Source organism: Alligator sinensis, unplaced genomic scaffold (assembly GCF_000455745.1).
Source record: "Alligator sinensis unplaced genomic scaffold, ASM45574v1 scaffold435_1, whole genome shotgun sequence".
Taxonomy (NCBI): Eukaryota; Metazoa; Chordata; order Crocodylia; family Alligatoridae; genus Alligator; species Alligator sinensis.
Window position 1 is genome coordinate 368,810 of NW_005842943.1, and position 19,558 is coordinate 388,367.

General features: G+C 40.0%; 1 long non-coding RNA gene across 1 annotated transcript in view; it reads left to right on the forward strand.

The window, feature by feature from the left end:
• Positions 1–1,290: 1,290 nt before the first annotated feature.
• The window catches only part of LOC102377145, a 24,856-nt gene continuing 6,588 nt past the window's right edge, over positions 1,291–19,558 (forward strand). Inside the window, exon 1 of the long non-coding RNA XR_325222.3 lies at positions 1,291–1,353. This is a non-coding gene — a long non-coding RNA (uncharacterized LOC102377145). The remainder of the gene's footprint in view (positions 1,354–19,558) is intronic.

Sequence of the window (19,558 nt, forward strand, 5' to 3'; positions counted from 1 at the left end):
GCAAAACATGTCTGCCTGTTTGTTAAGTGGAGTTTGACTCTGAGCACACCAGCCAGAAGATCATAACATTTACTACTTCTGGATAGAGTTTTAAGATGTTTGTTTCAGCCTTTATGCAAAGTCGTAAATGGTTCACCACTTTGAAACCTGAGAGACTTCCTCCGTCCACAAGAACTACTTCCACAGATCAGAAGAGGCTTTCAAACTAAAGTAAAAGGAGCTGCTAGCAAATGTGAGGACCACTGGAATTTACAGCTCCGCTTGGTCCATTCTTAATTTGCTTTTTGCAGACCTCCGATAAGCTAACCTTTTTTCTTAGGTGCTTGGGGTGAGTTCAGTTCAAGTTTCTTGGAGGACACTTAAGGGATAGGAACTAAATCGCATGTTGAGGTGGGAAGTATCTTGATAGCAGCAAAAAGTTGGTCACACGGGGCAGTTTTTTTCTTTATCAGCATTGCTAGTATAATTCTAAATATTACAGAGAGAGCCAAAGTGTTTTAGATCCGATTAGATTCTTCATCAATCTGCATCGATGCTATCGTTTCTGCCTCACATGATTTTTTTTTCCTGAAAATCATAGTTAATTTTTATGGACATGGGCATGGGGCTCAGGGCATATTCATGAACTAGCCATGGAAACTGTCAGCTGGTTTATGAAGCATAAAATTAGCTAGAAAAGACAGTATAATGCTAAGAATATGACTGCAAGTACTTATTTAAATATATGATTATATCTTTACTTATATTTTGTTTTTTGTCTCTTCATGGGGTATGTTTGTTATTATAATACACAGCAAGTTGATTTATCAGATATCATAGTTATGATATCTGATAAATCATGGAGATATGGAGAATCAGGGAATATGGAGACAGCCCCTGGAGAAAAGTCCGAGAAAGTTCTATAGCAATTAAACCAATAGGATTCTATAGAAATAACAGGATTCTATTAAAATAGTCCAAAAAACACTAAAGGATTTAATAGAAAAAAATAGTATTTTACTAAGGGTTTTTTTTAGTATGGACTTCTGTTTTGGAGAGAGATCTCTTAAATTTGATATAAAGGTTAAAAAAATAATGTAGAGGCCACTGTTTCCAGCAGGATGCTTTCATAAGAGTAAAGATCACATTTTTCTTGATTCCTTTCTGTACAAGGTAATTTGCCACCTGCTGGTTACTGTGACTTCTTTATCAGTTTATAAATGCCTGGAGAAAATGTCTATTTTGCCTATAGCCTTTCTTTTTCATTAGTGACACTCCCTTTCATTAGTGACAGTGCCTCAGAGGATGGGTCCAGAAAAATAAGAGTCTGATTCCTTCAGCATCTTCTAAGAGGAACGGTTGCAAGGCAGAGAAGTGAGTATTTTCTCACCCATAAGGACTGTGAATACAAGGATACTTTGTCTCTTTCTAGAAGAATCATTTTTAAATATACCAAATCCCTAGTTGCTAAGTCACCAACAAAAGATTTTCACTTTAACACCTAAAGCAGTTTTTCCTGGCTTGGTTATTTATACCTCTGATATGACTAATGGAGCCCCTAGAACAATTTTTTTAATTATACTGTTTCTGAATCTACTCCTTAGGCATTTGTTTCTCAAACCGTGGTCCTGGCCTACTCTCTTGGATTGCTTCAAATGCAGAGGCCCAAATCCTATTCCACCTATAAGACTTTACCATATTTAGTGCAAAAATTATGCAACTTGCTTTAGGAGTGAAATCCTAATCTACCCAAGGAGATGCAGAGATCTCTATTTCTTTCAATGAGCACCCTGGGGAACCTCCAGAACTTAATTTTAATCCAACTTGCTTAGATAACTCTCCTGTTACAACAGTGGAAAGTCTACCAATTTTCAACCATCCAGGAAATGTCAGTTCTTTACTTTTTTTTTTTTTTAACTGGAAACTCTTAAGTAGCTATGTTATATAAGGATCCAGTTTACTCAAGGAAGCTTTTCAGTGATGGAAGAGGAGTCAGGTTAGGACAGTTGCCTAGGCTGTTTCTGCTCTTTATCCAATGACTAATTAAGGCAAAATGCAGAAACACCTTTGAGAGCCCAGAACTCAACGCAGTGCTCTCCTACTTGGGTCACAGTCATACTCTTACAACTCTTGCATGGTCTTCTTCTGTCCCCATGACACTTAAATGCTTGACTGCTCAGCAGGGGAGCTTCAGAAGGATGGTTGAGGATAGTCTTGGTCCTATGTGAGCAATGGCCTTTCAGAGAATAGCTACATTGTTAGGAAGTGAAGATATTCAGGTGGCTTGGTAGCAGGAGCACCCTCCACCATCCTGTTGATGTTGGCCTGCCAGTTAGCCAAGAATCTAGATGCCCACAAGCCATTGTGGATTGTATTTTAGATACCTAAAAGGCTATGTAAGTGCTTCATAGAAGCAGATTAAGGTCTGATCTTGAGTGCTTTGACATCTTAGAATATCTCCTGTTGACCAAGACCCACTTAACCTCCTATTCAGGGACTTGTGGCTTCAGCATTTGAAAGCATTACCATTAGAAATTGTTGTCAAAGTACTCTAAGATTATGGGGGTGTGGATCATAGCAGCCACTTCTCTTGACCCTAAGCCTTCAGGGGAGTCCTTGCTTGCTACTGGGCTGTTTTTAAAAAAAACACAAAAAACCTAACAAACAAAAAACTGTAGGCTCTTTCCCCAATCCCCTGCCACCTCTGCCCCCCCAACCCCAAAACAAAAGAAAAAAACAGGATATTTTAGGTGCATATGAGATCATTCAGGGACATCTGTTTTAATATAAACATGATGATTTTTTAAAAAAAATTAAACCCAGAATTGTCTACATTTCTGTTATCTATTATTTTGCCTTAGAGTTAAAATAGCATTTTTACTTACAATTAATCAGAATGTAGAAATGTTTGTGAAGTAATTACGTGTCTTAATAATATGTTGGACAACTGTTTGGTTTTTTTTCCAGTTCTCCAGAAAATCTCTATCTAAACTATTTCTGTAAGACTGTTCTTGTGGACCCCTCTCAAAACCTGCCTAAGCAAAGTAATTTGAAATGTCATTCACTTTTGTTTCGTATAATAACACCATTCATTTTAGCACAGGGCATTTACTATAGGTTTTAATGCTTGACTATTTTAAATTGTCCTGTAGTAATCAGTTATTACATCTAGTCATTAATCCATAGTAGAGGTGCTGTGTCTTACATCATAGCTTAAACAATTATAAATATAAATATCCAAGGTAGAGATATAAAGGTTGCTGAGATTAACAGATGTATAGGCCCCTGAGGTATAGGTGTATAGGCTGACAAGGTATATAGATCACTAAGGTGTAGATGTATAGATGCATAGGTCTATACACCAAGGTGTATAGACCACCAAGATATTGATGTATAGCTCACCAAGATATAGCTATTTAGGCCCCAAGATATTGGTGTATAGGCTGCTGAGGGAGGCAGATTGCCAAGATATATCATGGCCTATACATTATACAGATTGCCAAGATATATCATGGCCTATACATTTATATCTCTATAGGTGTGTAAGCTGCCAAGGCATATAGGTTGCATAGGTATAGCTATATAGAATGCATAGATATAGAGATCACAGAGGTATAGATCTCCAAGCTATAAATTCATAGATGTATAGGTCCCGAGGTGTAGATCACCGAGATACAGCTGTATCTTGGAGATCTGTATAGATATGGAGATCACCGAAGTATGTAGATCACCAAGATATAGAAGTATAGACCGCCAGGGTAAATAAACGACTGAGGTGTATAGATATATCAGTCACCAAGATATGTAGACCTACACACCTCCAAGATATGTATCTACAACGTAGAGCTATATAGAGATATGCACATACATTTGTGAACAGCTGTCATTCTTCCTGAGTTTTGATTTTATGTAGAAACTGGCAGTTCCCAAAGAAGCCCGTGTTTGTTTGAGCTTGTAGGCAGGATCTAGTCAACCCTTAAAATCATCCTATCTAGCTCAAGAAATGACTGATCACACTGTCAGCATCTGGAATCCAAGTGGAATCTTATTTTATATTGAAGCAGAAGCTGCTTTCTCTTAAATTCATAGGATTGAAACACACACAGTCAAGAAAAGAAATGCCAGATATATTGTCCTCTGTCATAGTTCTTCTTTACCAAAACTCTTAAGAGAAAGTTAGAAAAGTAGTTAGCAACCTGTCTAATGGTTTTTTTCAAGGGGCAGAATTTTCTATGTACTGTGACATATACTGCCTCTCTTTTATAGCTGCTGATGTATAGTGACTTCAGCTTGTGTATGAAATTTCTATTTTGACTCAGTGTCCTCCATAAAACTTCCCAGAATACCTTCACTATTGGAAATGCTTTGGTTCAAATGGAGGTTTTGCTAGATGGACTTTGAAGGGCTCTGTCATTGAACATCTTGGTTATAATTTGTGAACTACTACATATAGTATTGTAGACATGTTCCAAATCATGAAAAACTATTTTTTTCTAAAAAAACAAGAGAAACTCTTTTTCAGATTTGTTATTTTGCACAGAGCTTTAGTTCACTAAAATGCGTGGATAAATAGACAGCAGATTCATACCCAAGATAAAGTTAAAGGCATATGTTATCAAACTGAAATACTACATCAAAAACAGAGCTAATCAATTTATCTCATCATAATTTTGAATTGGGAACTGAATACCTACCATGCTTTATTGTTCAAGTCAGGTTGTTAACCCAGTGCAGTGCAAACAATTCCTTCCTTTATGTGTGAGTTTTGCTAGTGGAATATAATTCATCCAAACAGAGATTGGTTATAAATATGTATAGCCAGACTTTTCCCAGAAGCAAAGATCAGACTGGTACATTTGTTTAAGTAAGCAGGCTCACTGTGATGGTTAGTTTACAGTAGAATTAAAAGAACTGATTGGGATCACTCTGTTATTTTATGAAAATGCATATTCCACTGAGCTCTATAAAATCTAAAGGTTCAAAATCAGATAGGAAAAGACTGAAAATATTCATCCTACAAGCACTAAGCTAGGAAATGCACTTTAAAATATCCCATTTATATGTAGAACCAACCTGCAAGCTGTTCTTTCATTACAAAGAAAATAGTGCTACTCCCATGTTCTTATTCTAAGATTAAAGTGAAGTCAAACTGCCCTTAGACAAAGATTTTACAAAGGAAATCTGGTTTCCATGTAATGTGTTGGGTTTTTTTCTATATTGTTCCCCTCTCCTTCCCTCCCTTCCATTTCTTCTGTAGAGTTGTAATTGTGCCACCTCCTCAAACTCCTACTTTCCCAATTCTGCCTCTTGGGCTTTAGTGCAACTAATTGCTTCTAAACTGTTGTGAAAAGCACTGGAGTGCTGTTAAATTTCTACAAAAAGTACTGGCAAAACAACACCACCATTAGTGAAAATATAGGAAATTCATATAATGCAAGAGGGGAACAAATTTTGAGTTAAGGGGAGGGGCGGGGGGAGAGGGAGACAGGCAAATGCCAGACAAAGTATTTGAGTAGTTTTTTCCAGTATTATTAAGATATTTTAATTTTGTTGCCCCTCTTCTACAAAGATAAACACACAATTTTTTCCCCCTCCGTAATGCTCGTTGGAAACCAGGCACTAATGCTTGGCTTTAGTGAGCTTATTGTTTAAGCTCATCACTTCATAGAACTCAAATTATATGCAGGGTTACAGGCTGATAACAAAGCTGCATGCATGAGTTGGGTACTGTTACAAATTTCTCAGCAGAAATTATACTGTTGCCTTCCAGCAAACATAGTTGTAATACAAGTAATGCTAAAGCTTTTCTTGTGCAGCCATGGCTTCAGCCTTAGGCTAGACTTGCACTGTAAGTGATGCTCTAAGAAGAATCTACAGTTGCAAGGTAAAAAAAAAAAAAAAAGTAAGGTTACAGACTCCTTATTACCTCATGCTCAGTAACTCTCCTGAGTAGGAAACTACTACTAAAAAGTGATAGAAACGGATTTGTTTGGAACTGACAGGAAGATGAAGGTTATCTCATTTAGAGAATGTCTGCTGATGCAGACAGGTGCTTGAAATGGATACTAACTTTATTTACTGCATTTCTGAATGGCTGGCTGATTGCAAGTTTCTATGCAGTATCAGCCCACTATAGGACACGGGTGATGGATTTCTGGGTCACACTGTTACATTCTGTGAATCATTTAAAAAAAAAAATCTATAGCTAGACCATTCTCTATACTTTGTGGGTTTTAGAAGTTTTTTTGTGTAGGTTGAGCATTCCTTAAGTTCTGCAGGACTTTCCCTATCAATACAGAAGGGAGGACCAATTAGGTGTGCAGTTTATGTACTCTGTATTTTTGTCAGCCAGGCAGAAGCAACACCTGTTCTTTCATTAGCAGTTTTGCATTGTTTTGGATTAACTACTCCCATTTTGCCAGAGCTAACTTTTTCTGTAAAAGTGATAATACCTATATAAAAGATGCAATTGTATATAGGCCAAGTATTGGGTTTTCTTTGGCTTTGCCTATTATTGTGGTATTGAAGTGTCTGAAGGTATTTGCAACTTCATTGTAGGCTCTGGAGTTCTTTAGAATCAATATTTGTCTAAGAAGCAGAAAGATGGACTTAACTAGATTTAAATTATTTAAAGAGCCCCAAAAATTATTTTGACAGCCCTAAAGCCCTTGTCTAGTCTCGTGTGTGACTACAAGGGCTACAAGGTTGCTGACTACTCAGACTATTATCCCATGATGCTTATCCACGTGGGTACTCATGATATTGCCAGGGAAAATTGCAACGAGAACAAGTGACTACATGGCTCTGAGTGCAAGGGTGAATGGGGCAGGGGTCCAGCTGGTGTTTTCATTGATCCTTCTAGTAAAGGCCCAGGCAGGAGCAGATGCATCTTGGAGATCAACACAGAGCTATATAGGTAGTGTCGCCCACAGGTCTTTGGCTTCCTTGACCATGGAATGGTGTTCAAGAAAAAGGACTACTGGGAAGATATGGGATCCACCTGATGAGAGATTTTTTGAGTTTCAGCTGTATGTAGAGATTGCTTTCTAACCAGGCTGGTCAGAGCTAGCCTAAGGAGTGGGAGATCTGGGCAACTGCAGTCAAGGGGGTGTGGTGGTCAGGAGGTGCCATGTGTGCACACATATGTGAGCAGCCCACAGTCACAGCAGTGCCCTCCTTCCACCCTGCCCTGCCTTACCCCAGCAGGAGGAGCAGTGCCCATCCCAGCCCACTCCACTCCCCACTTACCCTCTGCCTCCAGCCCACCCCACCCCACCTTGCCTCCAGGTTGCTCAGGAGGAACTAAGCTAGGCAGTACAGGTAACAGCAATGCATCATGCCACTCTGCCTCCCCATCGAATTGCACCTCATGCCCTTGCCTGGCTGCCTCTGCCAACGGCAATGCTGCTTACTTGGAGAGAGGGTACCAGGGGCAGGGGAATACAAGTTCACCCAGAGTGCCATTTTCCCCTAAGGCTGGCTCTGAGGCCAGTTTCCTGTTGCACTTCTCTTTCTTCCATTGCAAATATAATAGTATCACATGAGCATGCAAGGAGAAAATTAGGAAGGTCAAAACATAATTGGAGATGTAGCTGGCAAGGGACATGAGGCAAGTAGAAAGGGACTCTACAAGGATGTCACCAGTAAGAGGACGAACAAAGAAACAATAGATCCCTTACTAAATGCAAAAGGCAATCTAGTTAGATGACACAGAGAAGACTGAAGCATTTAATACTGTTTTTCACTTGGCTGTCATGAATAGGATCAGCTATCAGATGTCAGGTGCAGTTGGCAGCAAAGCTGAGCAAGGAAACCTACAGCCTAGGGTAGTGAAAGAACAGGTTTGAGGTTGCTTAGACAAGCTTGATGTTTTCAAGTCAGGTCTGAATGGCATACACCTAGGGTACTGGAGGATTTGGCTAAGGTATCCAAACCATTGATATTCTTTGAGAACTCATGGAGATTGAATGAGGTCCCAGGCAACTGGAAAAGAGCAAATATAGTGCCCATGTTTAAGAAAGGGAGGCAGGGGGAAGGAGGATCCACAGAATTATAGATCAGTCAGTCTGACCATGATACCTGGAAAGTTCATGGAGAAAGTCCTCAAGGAATCTATTTTGAAGCATCTGGAAGTGAATAAAGTGATCAGGAAGAGACAGCACAGATTCAGAAAGAGCAAGTCATGTCTGACTAACCTAATTTTCTTCTATGATAAGGTGATAATTTATCTTTATTTGGAGTATAATGTCTTTTTTTTGGCGATCTGGTTTTAAATAGATATTGGGACTACAGTGGAAAGCTTTGTGTGTGAACAGACCAAGTTTTAAATGCATATATCCATTTTAGGGCACATAAGTACCAAAGGGCCAGTTTATGGGTTACAGTAACATTAAACATAGGGAAGAGGAATGCATCATAGTATTTCCGGTTCCTGTTCTACTACATATGTAGTAGTAAGATCACATACTAATATGATCTTAGGCATGACTTGGCACTAGGTCCAAATCAGGGATGCCTTCACTCAGGATTGCAGTAACTAAACATTGGATGCCTTGCCCCAGCAGGGTAATCCAAATAGACAGGATTGAACCTCTAGGCTACACAGAGTCAAGGGAGAGAGCTTTCTGTCTCCACTGAGAGAGCTGCTAAGAAATGCTAGGCATGATGCAAATGTTGCTAAGCTGTCATTGTATAAAATATTTCTAAAACAGGGTAAATGCATGCGCTTTTGCATTACTTTGCTCTTTCAACTTTTTCTATCAGGCATTTTTCCAATTGTATTACCAGATGGAAATGAGAGGTGTCATGAGACCCAAACCCTGTTACTTGGACACAATGGAGGGGGAGGAAAACCCAATCGGCACATGCAGGGCATGTGCCAAAGCAGTCCACACGAAAGCAGGAGACTGGGCAGGTGACATTAAGAGAGGAAAAACAGAGACATTTGGGTTGGGATTGGGGATTGAAACAGCCAGTCCAAGAAGAGGAGATCTGTATCAGGAAGCCAGGGGACTCCTGCCGCTTCAAGAGGATGCAGCAGCAGGAGTGCAGGCTGACCCTTAATGAAGAGTCAAACCCCTGTGTGTAGCTGTAGGGAAGATGCATGTCAAAGGGGGTGAAGCTACAAGGCATATAAACACAGGCCCTGGCAACACAGACCTCCCCCTCCACCCCCCATCCATGCACACACACACCCATCCCCTCCATGTACGTGCACCTCCCCCCAGACTGTCCCCAAGCCCTGGTCCTCCATCCCCCACCCCCCATAGACTTACCTGCATCCAGCTGCTGGGGCTGCTCCCACCACCCTACCTGGCTGCAAGCTGGCCACATGCATATGTGTGTGTAAATGTACACTGTGCCCCCTCCGTCCAATCGCCCTCCTCCCAGCTATAAGCAGCTCCTTGCAGGCTGGAACACCGCCAGCCTGCAAGGGGAAACCTGCCTTTTCCAGCAGCTTTCTCTGTGGTCTTCCACAGCAAATAGAAAACCTGGATCCCTGGTGATAAAGCACATTTGCAAATGAAAACAAACGGATTGAGCACAAATGCCCATGACTAATGTTCAACGTCCAGAAAATGAAAACAATAAGAATCAATATAGGTCCAATAGAATCAGTTGTTTGCAAATAACACCCAGTAGAAGTAGACAATTTTTTATGAGTTGGTTAATCCAGAATCGGAAAACAGAAGGAGGAGAGGAAGATATCCAGAACTGTATGCAAAAAGCTTGACCAACTTTTATTCAACTGACTAATATGTAGAGGTCAAAACTTGCTTGCCTTTTGTGGACCTTCCTAGTTGTATCTCTAGGTCTTGTCTTATCTGGTGCATGTCTTGGGGGGAGGGGAGAAGGGGGAAGAGGTGTGCATGTGTGTACTATATTATCATATTTATCTATACCTGTACTATATTAGTGCCAGGGGCAGAGGAATAAAAGTTCACCCAGAGTACCATTTTCCATGAGGCTGGCTCCCCTATATACCTGTACTATATTATCATATATATCTATACAGCTAACTTTCTGCTTTTTATAAGGTAATTTTTAATTGTCAAGACAGCAAAGAGCTCACTGTTTAGCCAAGTAGGTGTTTTGTTATATTTCCCGTCTTTCCTTCATGTAAAGGTACAATATACTAAGCTGATAATCAGAAAATGTCCAAACACCAAAAGGAAGAAATGAAAAGATATTTTCTTTGACTGTGCCTACTTCCATTTAACTGTTACTAGGGAAGACAGCTGCTTCTTACAACCTTGCTTTGTGAATTTCTGACATTCAGGCAGCTTGTGGCTCTTTATAATTATTAAACTTTGTCACGGACATAGACAAGGGATAACTGAGAACTAGTAAGAAAATACTTTTATGGGTTTTTTTTTAATAGTTTCAGGGAAAGTTGCGTTTTTAATGTTCTTTTGACAGTATCCTAGTAGTGAGAATTATGGCAAAGAGCCTTGGCTTGGAAGTAGTACTGCATGGGAGAAGTGATGTCTCTGAAATGCTTATTATGAAACGTGTTCTTGCTGCTCTCTTCTTTGTTGCCCCTTAATATAAGTATGTTAACTCTTTTTAAGCATGACAAATTTGTCAAAAGCATATCAGACTTTTGTGGGTGCATGTACTCAAATACTTTGTCTGCACATTCTGAGGCTTTTATGCAATGTAAATTAGATGACATAGCTACTTTAATGGTATAAGTACCCAATACAAATATAATGTTGGAATGTCTCACAACCTCAGTTTTAGAACAGTGGTTTTCAACCTGTGGTCTTCAGACTGCTGGGGGTCCACAGACTGTCTAAGGGATCTGTGAAAGATGACTATGATCCATCAACAGTGAATACCTATACCTATAATTAATAGCTTGAAGAAGGGGGGCAAGAAAGGTGCCTTTTTCATATCAATCTCTGGAGTGATGAAACAGGAGAAGCCTAATTTTGAACCACAAATAACATGCAGCATTCACAGCAGCTTTCACTGCCAAACACTTAGTGGTGGTGGTACCTGCCTTTTTGCATTGTATCCCAGTGGTTAGAGCATCTGCCTGGGAAAATGAGATCTTGATATTAGGCTGTCATAAGTTGAAGGGTCTCAAAACTACAACTTCCCCCTTCTCAGGAGAGCACCTTAACCAGCAAGCTTTAGAAACACTTGTGTGGGGCAGTCTCTGCCTCCACCTGTCTTGTTGGAGGTGGGCTACTAGGTTTCCAAAACTTCAAGACTTTTGCGGTCAGAAAGATGTGGGCTTAAGATAAATACACACAGAGACTTGGTAGCAGGAACCAAAATCCAGGACTCCCCCTCCCAAATGAGTAACCTGACAAGTGGGCTACAGAATCATTCTCACCCTTGTGCTCTTCTTTCTCTCTCTCTCCTTGGCCCACACAGTGATACAGCTGGAGGAAGATGAATGGAGTGTGATCCCATTCCAGCATTATCATGGGAGATGAATCCCCTCAGGGGAAGGAGATAATATAGGCATGCCACTTTCTGTAGGAGTGCTTTAACTCTCAATACTGTATAAAGGAAGCAACCTCCATTTCTTCCACCTGCATTTTAAAGGTGAAAAAGTGACCCCTATTCAGTTTAGTGTTATTCTGGGAGGGAAAAAAGTCATAGGTGCCTCCTTTCAAAAGAGGGGTCTAGATTGTAGTTCCAAAGTGGACAGAGATACCTCTGTATAACTCTTCTAAGCCTTTTTTATTTCCTGAAAATTTGGGGAAGATTCAGTTTCTTCTCTTTCTTAAAACCTCAAACACTTATTTTCCTCCCTGGATCTTTATCAGTCTTTCTCTCTCTGTGGCCTTGCTGCAGTTCATGCATGCAGTAGTACAATGTGTCAGCAAGAAAGCTTCAGAATAGAAAGCAAGGCATATTGTAGTAGTTGGTGGGTCCAATAGGCCTAATGCTGTTAGCTGCTTGAGAAGGATAATCTGCAATTTTCTCCTGGAAACATCAGCTATGTTTAGGAATAATTCTTATGAGAGAAAGCTTATCTAAGGAAATGGTTTACTTCATTCAGGCCAGTATTTCATTCCACAGCTTTGCCCATTGAAACTTATGAAAAATATATCTTGATTGTGAAACTGAGGATGCCCAGATCCTTTACTATACAAGAAGAAACCAATTAACTTATCTGGTTAAAAAAACCCTAATGGTCAGAACTGTTGTTGGTTATTTTAAAGCAACTACACTGGATTTTGAAAATTCTTAATGTTTGATATCATTAAAAATCTTTTACCTAATGGCAGCTAGAACCTGACAATAACAGAGTTCATGTATGCCTAGGGATTAACTGACCTACTGATTTAAATTGAAGCCTTCATTGCGTACTTTCCTTTACTGTCACAATCTGTAAGTGACCATAAAATAGACATTATGAAAACCATGTACAAGCTGATCTTATTTCTCAGCTGTAAATCTTCTATCAAATACCTCTGAGAAATACAGTTGTATTACTCCAGACTTACTTTTTTCATTCACACATTTGGCTTAATTTCCACTCCTTCCTAGATTCATTATTTGGGCATACTCATGCTCATCTATTATATAGGTCATCAAGTAATGTCTGTATAGGGAAATCTAAACACACGTAACGGGTATGTACATACTTTCTACTGAACAGTAGGCAGAGTAGAACCACACCTTGTAAACTAACTAAATGAGAGATTAACGTATTTTTGTAAGCAATAGCTTGCTTCATCAGATGCCATGAAGGGATTACAGGCAGCAGAGTTTTTAAATAGAAAGCAGTCATTTGAATATAAAGGATAGGGATGAGGGAAGAAAAAAGGATGGAGGAAAAGTGGGTTGCAGAGAGGAAACCAAAGCAGCTAACTAATTGGTTTAGCCATGATATTTTAGTTTACTTGGTTTCAAATGGTTGCTTCCCTAGAGTTAGTTGAAAGTAACCTTCCCTTTAATCTTTTTTGATGTGAAGGCTTGGGTGGTGAAGGGAGGGCGGTCACATGCGAAATATGTATTTTTGAATTCTTGTCCAAGTTACCCCTTCTTTACACCACTACATTTAAAACATTATACCTTTTTGGCATTAGTTGACTTGACAGTGATAAGGAATTGGAGTAGGAAAACATCATAGTATTTCAGAGCTGAATAGAAACCACTGTATTTATTTCTCTCATGTTCCTAGCTCCTGATCTAGCAAATGTGTGCTCCTAAGTTGGATGCTGAGCAATGATAAAACATACAATTAAGGATCATGGCAGTTATTAGGGCTGTGGGAAATGGCACAGTTTTGTTTAGACTTCTGTTTTGCCATTTCAATGGGACAGTGTTTTGTTCTGAGTTTCATTACTGCGAGGAGAGAGAAGAGCCTCAGAGAAGTAAAATGGCCCCACCTGTATTGCAAAAAACTCCGCAGTGCTCCTTCTTTACCCGGTGTTTCGGCAGGGGAGAGGGGGGAGTCAGCTGGAGCTCCAGGATAAAAGGAGACATGGGGCAGGCAAAAGAGCGACACAAGAACCCAGAAGAGACTGACTCAGGCAGCGAGATGGCAGGGAGAGCTGGAGGCGCTGAGGAAGCAAGGGAGACTGGGCTTAAGGGAAGCAACTCTGTGGAGGGAGCTGCCAGGGGAGAGAACCCGGAGGGAAACACCCGGAGAGAAACAGAAACTGCCACGAGGCAGTTAGAAGGTACAGTAAAGACCCTAATAGCAGGGCTGAAGAAAAAGGGTATCTCAAAGTTGGGACTATAAGGGCAGAAAAAGTGCCAGTGTGGTTTGTTTGGTTTTTTTGTTCTCCTTTTCATTAGGGTGAGAGAAAAGTCACCCTGGATAGTATATTTACAGCTATCAGGACAATAAGCCAGGAAAAAGACTGGCTAGGATTACTGGCAGGTCTGTACCAGGTGCGAGCCGGGCGAGGTACAACCAGGCCCATCGGGGATACTGAGTGGCCAGACCTAGAGACCCAAAGAGCATTTTTATTTTTACTGCTTAAAGGCAGATTGCGGAGACAACTGAATTACCACCTGGTGGAATGGGCAAGGGTGTAGGGGTTGGTGGAGCCCTCACTACACTAAGACAAATTACAAGAGCCAAAGCGTCAAGACCCACACGCCCTGGCATTCTATTTTCTCCCATAACAACAAGTCATGGCAGGCGAGATCGCAGACTTGTGGGAGGGGCCATCAAGACATGGCAGTGGATTTTGGCTTGTTAGCCGAGGTGCTAAAGTTGTCTTGGTGTAGAAGATAGTCAGAAAGGAAGAAAAGGAAAAAATGCCGCTCAGACAAGTGATGAGCTCCAGAGATTGACAACACCTAGACCAATAGAGACAAGCCTCTACCACAGATAGGGGCAGGACTTTTGGGGTGAAAGCTCACCATTGGACAAGTACGTTTCAAAAGCACTATTTTGTTTCATCGAAACTGTTTCGCTGTTTCACCCATAGGCTATAATGGAGAAGCACATAACTGCCTATAACTTTGTCATTTCTTGATTGATTCAGATGAGGCTTATGTGGATGGTAGCCCCTTCTGAGGCCATGAAGTCTACCAAGTTTCAAAGAGATAGGTGCAGGGGTTTCTGGGGAACTGCACCTCAAGCTACTGACAAGCAAAACTAGTGACAGGTCTGTGTGTGTGTGTGTGTGTGTGTGTGTGTGTGTTAAGGTGCAGCTGCTTCTTCCATCCTTTCCCCAGAGCACCAGGATTGGAAGGGACCTCAGGGAAGGATCACAGTCACTGGCCAGCTACACATGTCCATATCAGCACTCCTTCCACCCCTCTTCCCCTCCCTCTCCTTGGTTTCTGTTTCCCTGCAAGCAAGCCCAGCTTTGAAACTTGAAACATTTCAAAACTTTCAAAATGTTTCGAGTGCCCTCATTCTGTTTTGAGGATGTTTCAAAGCCTTTTGTTTCATTTTGATGTCACTGTTTCAAGCTCGAAACAACAAGTCAAAACCCCATCAAAATGAAACACCCGGCGAAATTTCGCACAGTCCTAGCAGTTATACCCATGATGACAACTCTAATTTTAAATCAGACAAAGAAAATCTCCTACCCAAGTCATGTTCAAGCATTTTGTTTTCATCTTTCCTTCTTATTACTTCTATTACTCCTAGTCTGAAATTAAAGAAAAAAACCCTAGGGGTCTTGTTACTCATTGCAGTTTGAGCTGCTCATATGTTGATAGGTGTTAGTGTTAGCTGGAGTTGGGAGCAATCACACTTTTTAAGTTAAAAACCCTCTCTGGCTATCCCATACCTACACAGCTATGGCTTGCCACTAGAGGGCTGGTGAGCCAGGACAGTCTTCTGTCTCTGCTCTCAGTAGGGGTGTGAGGGAATATGAAGCTGGGAGGCAAAGAGTTAATGAGATGGGGTGGGTAATTAAATGGGAGGTGGAAAGGAAATGGGGGTGAGAGAAAGATGGTAAAATGAAGGAAGTCAGCCACTGAAGGATAAAAAAAAATAAAATAAAAAGAAATGAAGTAGAAGTAAATTAAAGAAAATCTCATTTTGTAATAAATTAGTATTTGGGATGGAGGTGTGTTGATCATGTTTCCCAGGGTGGCTGGGAGGTGGGAGTGATGAGGGAAGGCACCTTGGGGGGAGCTACTGCCCCTGTCCCAAGAAGGAAGCCTCAGTTCATGGTGACCTGATCCAAGCCCCTACTTTGTTCCCTCCACCCCCTTAAATCCCACCCCTGGACCCATCTGACCTGGCTAGCTGATGTGTGCTGTGCAAGCAGTTTGCACAAGGATGCACTCCCTAAGGGTGGGAAAGTCACACCCCTGGGGGCAGGGTGAGGAGTTGGCTTGGTGCCAGAACCACCCCCTGGGCAGTAGAGTTCAGGGAGTAGAAAACTTGTCTCACAGAACAGGAGGGTGGGGCAAGGGACACTGCAGCCTGGGATGCTAAAGGACTGTAACTTGGGCTGCTCATCTATGGGGTGTTGACCACACAGTATTGGAATACGAGCTGGGTAACATGGATCAGAGAGAAACCTGCCTACAGTGGCATAACTTTAAGCTGCCTAAAGTGTGCTTTAAAACTATAGTTTCAGGTTTCAGGCATGTGTGAACAAACCAGGGGTTAAGAGCTCCAGGAGCTGCCCCAAATTAATGTGTAACAAGGCCCTAACTTTACACTGCTGGTTTCCCTTAGCTATTTTTATTTTTAATCACAGACTCAATTGTGCTATATTCCCATGTGATTCTGTTTTCAGACCTTGAACAGAATCTAAATGTTACCTTTTTGAGGAGACTTGACTTTATGTAAGCCATGAAGCTACAAAATTGCTTTTTCTTGATTTATACCTGGTATCTGTATGATAACATCTACTACAGTTTCTTTCTTTGAAATTGATTTATACAGAGGTCAATTATATAATTCAAATCTGCTTCAGATGTAGAGCTCAGTTGCTGCATGACTGCTACTATACTGACTTGACTCCATTTACCCAAATTAGGCATAGCATAGCATATATTTTAAAAATGTAAACCAGTATTTATTTCTTAAAGGCGAGGGGGAGTGGGGAGGGTGGAGAGAACAGGCAAGGTTAAATACAAAAAGTAAAAAGACTGATTTTTTTTTTTTTTTTAAATTAAAACTAAAAGTCCAGATTCAAAACTAAGAAAATTAATTAAGCTCTTAAATCCAACCTGAATCCTAATAAGTGAGGGGCCTAGTTCTTAAACAGTAGTGACAATTTAGCCAATCGTTTGACTTGAAACCCATGTTTGGGTATTAACACCAGGGTGATCTAACAATCTCTTAGAACTTTTGAAGATCAGGTCACCTTTTGGGTGATTAAGTGTTTGGTTTAAAAGTCCAACTTTAGATTTCTAATGTTGAAAATCATGGCCAGAGTTCCATTAACATTTTATTTAAAAAAAAAAAACAAAAACGAGTAAAAAAGAAAAAAAGGGGGGCGGGGAGGGGCTACATTTTCACACTGAAGTAAGGGGGCATGAAATTAGGAAGTTATAGGTCTGATCCACACTCCACTATAGTCAGTGAATACCTTTTCATTAACTTCATGATACTTTGGACCAAACCTTCAAAATCCTATCAGTCTGACCATGTTGTATGCCTGTTTTATTTCACTACATGCACTTTGGAGCAAGGAGGATATTGTGTTAAACATTTAAAACGTTGCTAGCAATTCAGGAACATATCTGCAATACAAAACATACATTGCCTAATGAATATATTATGGCAAGGAAAATATAATAGATACAGTAAATACTGAGTTAATATTTTCAAAGGCAAATATAGTGAATTTTTAAAGGCCACCTGTCCAGGAAGTGCTTATGAGCTACTAAATGCTTCTAAGTGAAACAAGATGGATTCTTATTGTAAGGGTTTATTGAGACACACCTTAGTATTGAGACCACTGTTAAAACAAGATCTACTCAAAGACTAAAAAATATTTTGTAGGAAATGGCAGTCTTCCCCGCACCTGCCCCCCAAGCTTCAAATTACAAGCTTACTTGGCAACAGAACTAATTTCAGGAAAATAATTGGCAAAAGCTAGGAGGACATTTTATACAGCTTCATGCTATCAAGTATAAATAATAAAGCTGAGGTGAAGTAGCAAGTCTCAAAACAAAGCCAGTTATCCCAACTGGTACTAATTGACTGGAAAAATGCTATATCAATAGGGCTCTGATTCTGCATTCACTGAAATCAATTGGTGTGGGATCAGATTGTTAGCCTGCCCTATGCATGTACATAGATGTATCTGTGACCTTTGTAGAAACTAAATTTCTTGCTGTGTATGCTAGGTATCCTTATTATTATTTCACTTCTAATTCATACATACTTACACATTAGAAACTGTCCTCACCTTACCACTGGTTCTCTATCGCACTTCTACCCTTCCTTGTGCCATTGTCCTTTCTCTGCATGTACCATTTTTCTCCCTTTCCCTTCAATTTTCTTCTGGTCTCCCATCACTGTTTTCTTCTCACTGCTGCCTGTCCTCCTTCTCCTTCACTTTACATCATTATGGGAAAGTTAATATATTCAGTAGAGCTGGGACTAATTACATGCTAAACTCATATAATATAACCATTGATTTCTGTAGTGTTACAGCAATGACTGTAAGTAATTTATATCCATTATGTCGTGCTCCACACAGAGGTATTCATTTAAAAATAAGAATAAAAACTATTCTCTAAGAATCCCAGTAGCGCATTGTTCAAAATTTAAAACCCCCATTGAGTTTTTATAGCAGTACATTAAGACATTGGGATAGGAAAATTCATCTCAAACTCTAAAGTACAAAAAATAAAGTAAGTTAGGTCACTGACACTGCAAAACGAACAAGAGTCCACATGTTAGGACTACAAGAGTCTGAAATAGAATTTCTGGGTGTGAATTAAAATACATAAATACATTATTTGTTTTTTGTGAAGCTCATCACATTAAAATCTATTACATGTACTTGCAAAAAGGAAAATATCAATATTCATAGATTCATAACTACATTTAAAAGATATCACAATAAAGACTAATCAAAACATAATGTTGGCTAATTTCAAGTTAGAATTAAGTGTATGACATTCCCTAAGATTTAAAAAATTCAAGTGCAAGTTATTCCTTTCATGAGAACATATTCTAGGAACTGCAGACTGACCTCTGTTAGTGGGGGCTAAAATTGCTCAATTATTTGACAGGACAGATAGAATATTTGTTCTGTTTTAGTTGCCAGTAAGAAGAAACTTTCTTAATTGCTTCTGAAGTAAATTAAGAATTTCAGCTGCAAGGTGTTAAAAATGTGTAAACTTAATCTATATAATAAACAATAATGGGTGTGTGTTACTGGAATAGCACCAAGTTATTAGATGTAAACTAAAGCTGAATCTCACAAGAAGGAACTATTCCCCAGTTTGAAAAAGCAATACCTTGAGGAATTTGTGACTGCAGGTATATCTGTATCTATTTTACTTGCTGGAATACAAAATGATCCATTCAGTACTTAAGGCATTTAGGTCTTTAAACCACCACAAATATTGTTAAACCAAAAAGAAAAAAAAAAGTCTACCTCATGAAGTGCTTTAAAAATAAAAACCCCATAAGTCTTAAATATATTTAGTTAGAATCAATTCCCCTTCTTTTTTCCCCCCAACTTGTTTTTCACTCCGCTCCTGCTCTCTGGAAACTTTTTGGTCTGAAACTGATAGTAAAAAGGACCCAAGTGGAATTTCTAAAAAGTGTTTGTGACCTGACACACCAAAAAAGCTGTGATATACAGCCAAGCCCTCAGATACCACCGCATTTGTACTGAAGAGAACACCCGGGATTGCCACCTCACCAATCTTAAAAAGGCTTTCACCCAGCAAGGACACTCGTCCAGAGAGAGAGATCGCACGTTTGAAAGAGCCACCTGGATACCACGTGAAGAACTGCTGCAGTACAGAAGAAACCCCCACACAAATCGCACACCGCTGGTTATGACGTATCACCCCTCCCTTGAACCTGTACGGAAAATCCTCAAAAAAATGCAACCCATATTAGAAAGAGACCCTATTCTCAAAAAGATCTTCCCAGAGCCACCCATCCTAGCCTTCAAACAAGCACCAAACCTCGCCAACCTCATCACCAGAAGCAAACTTC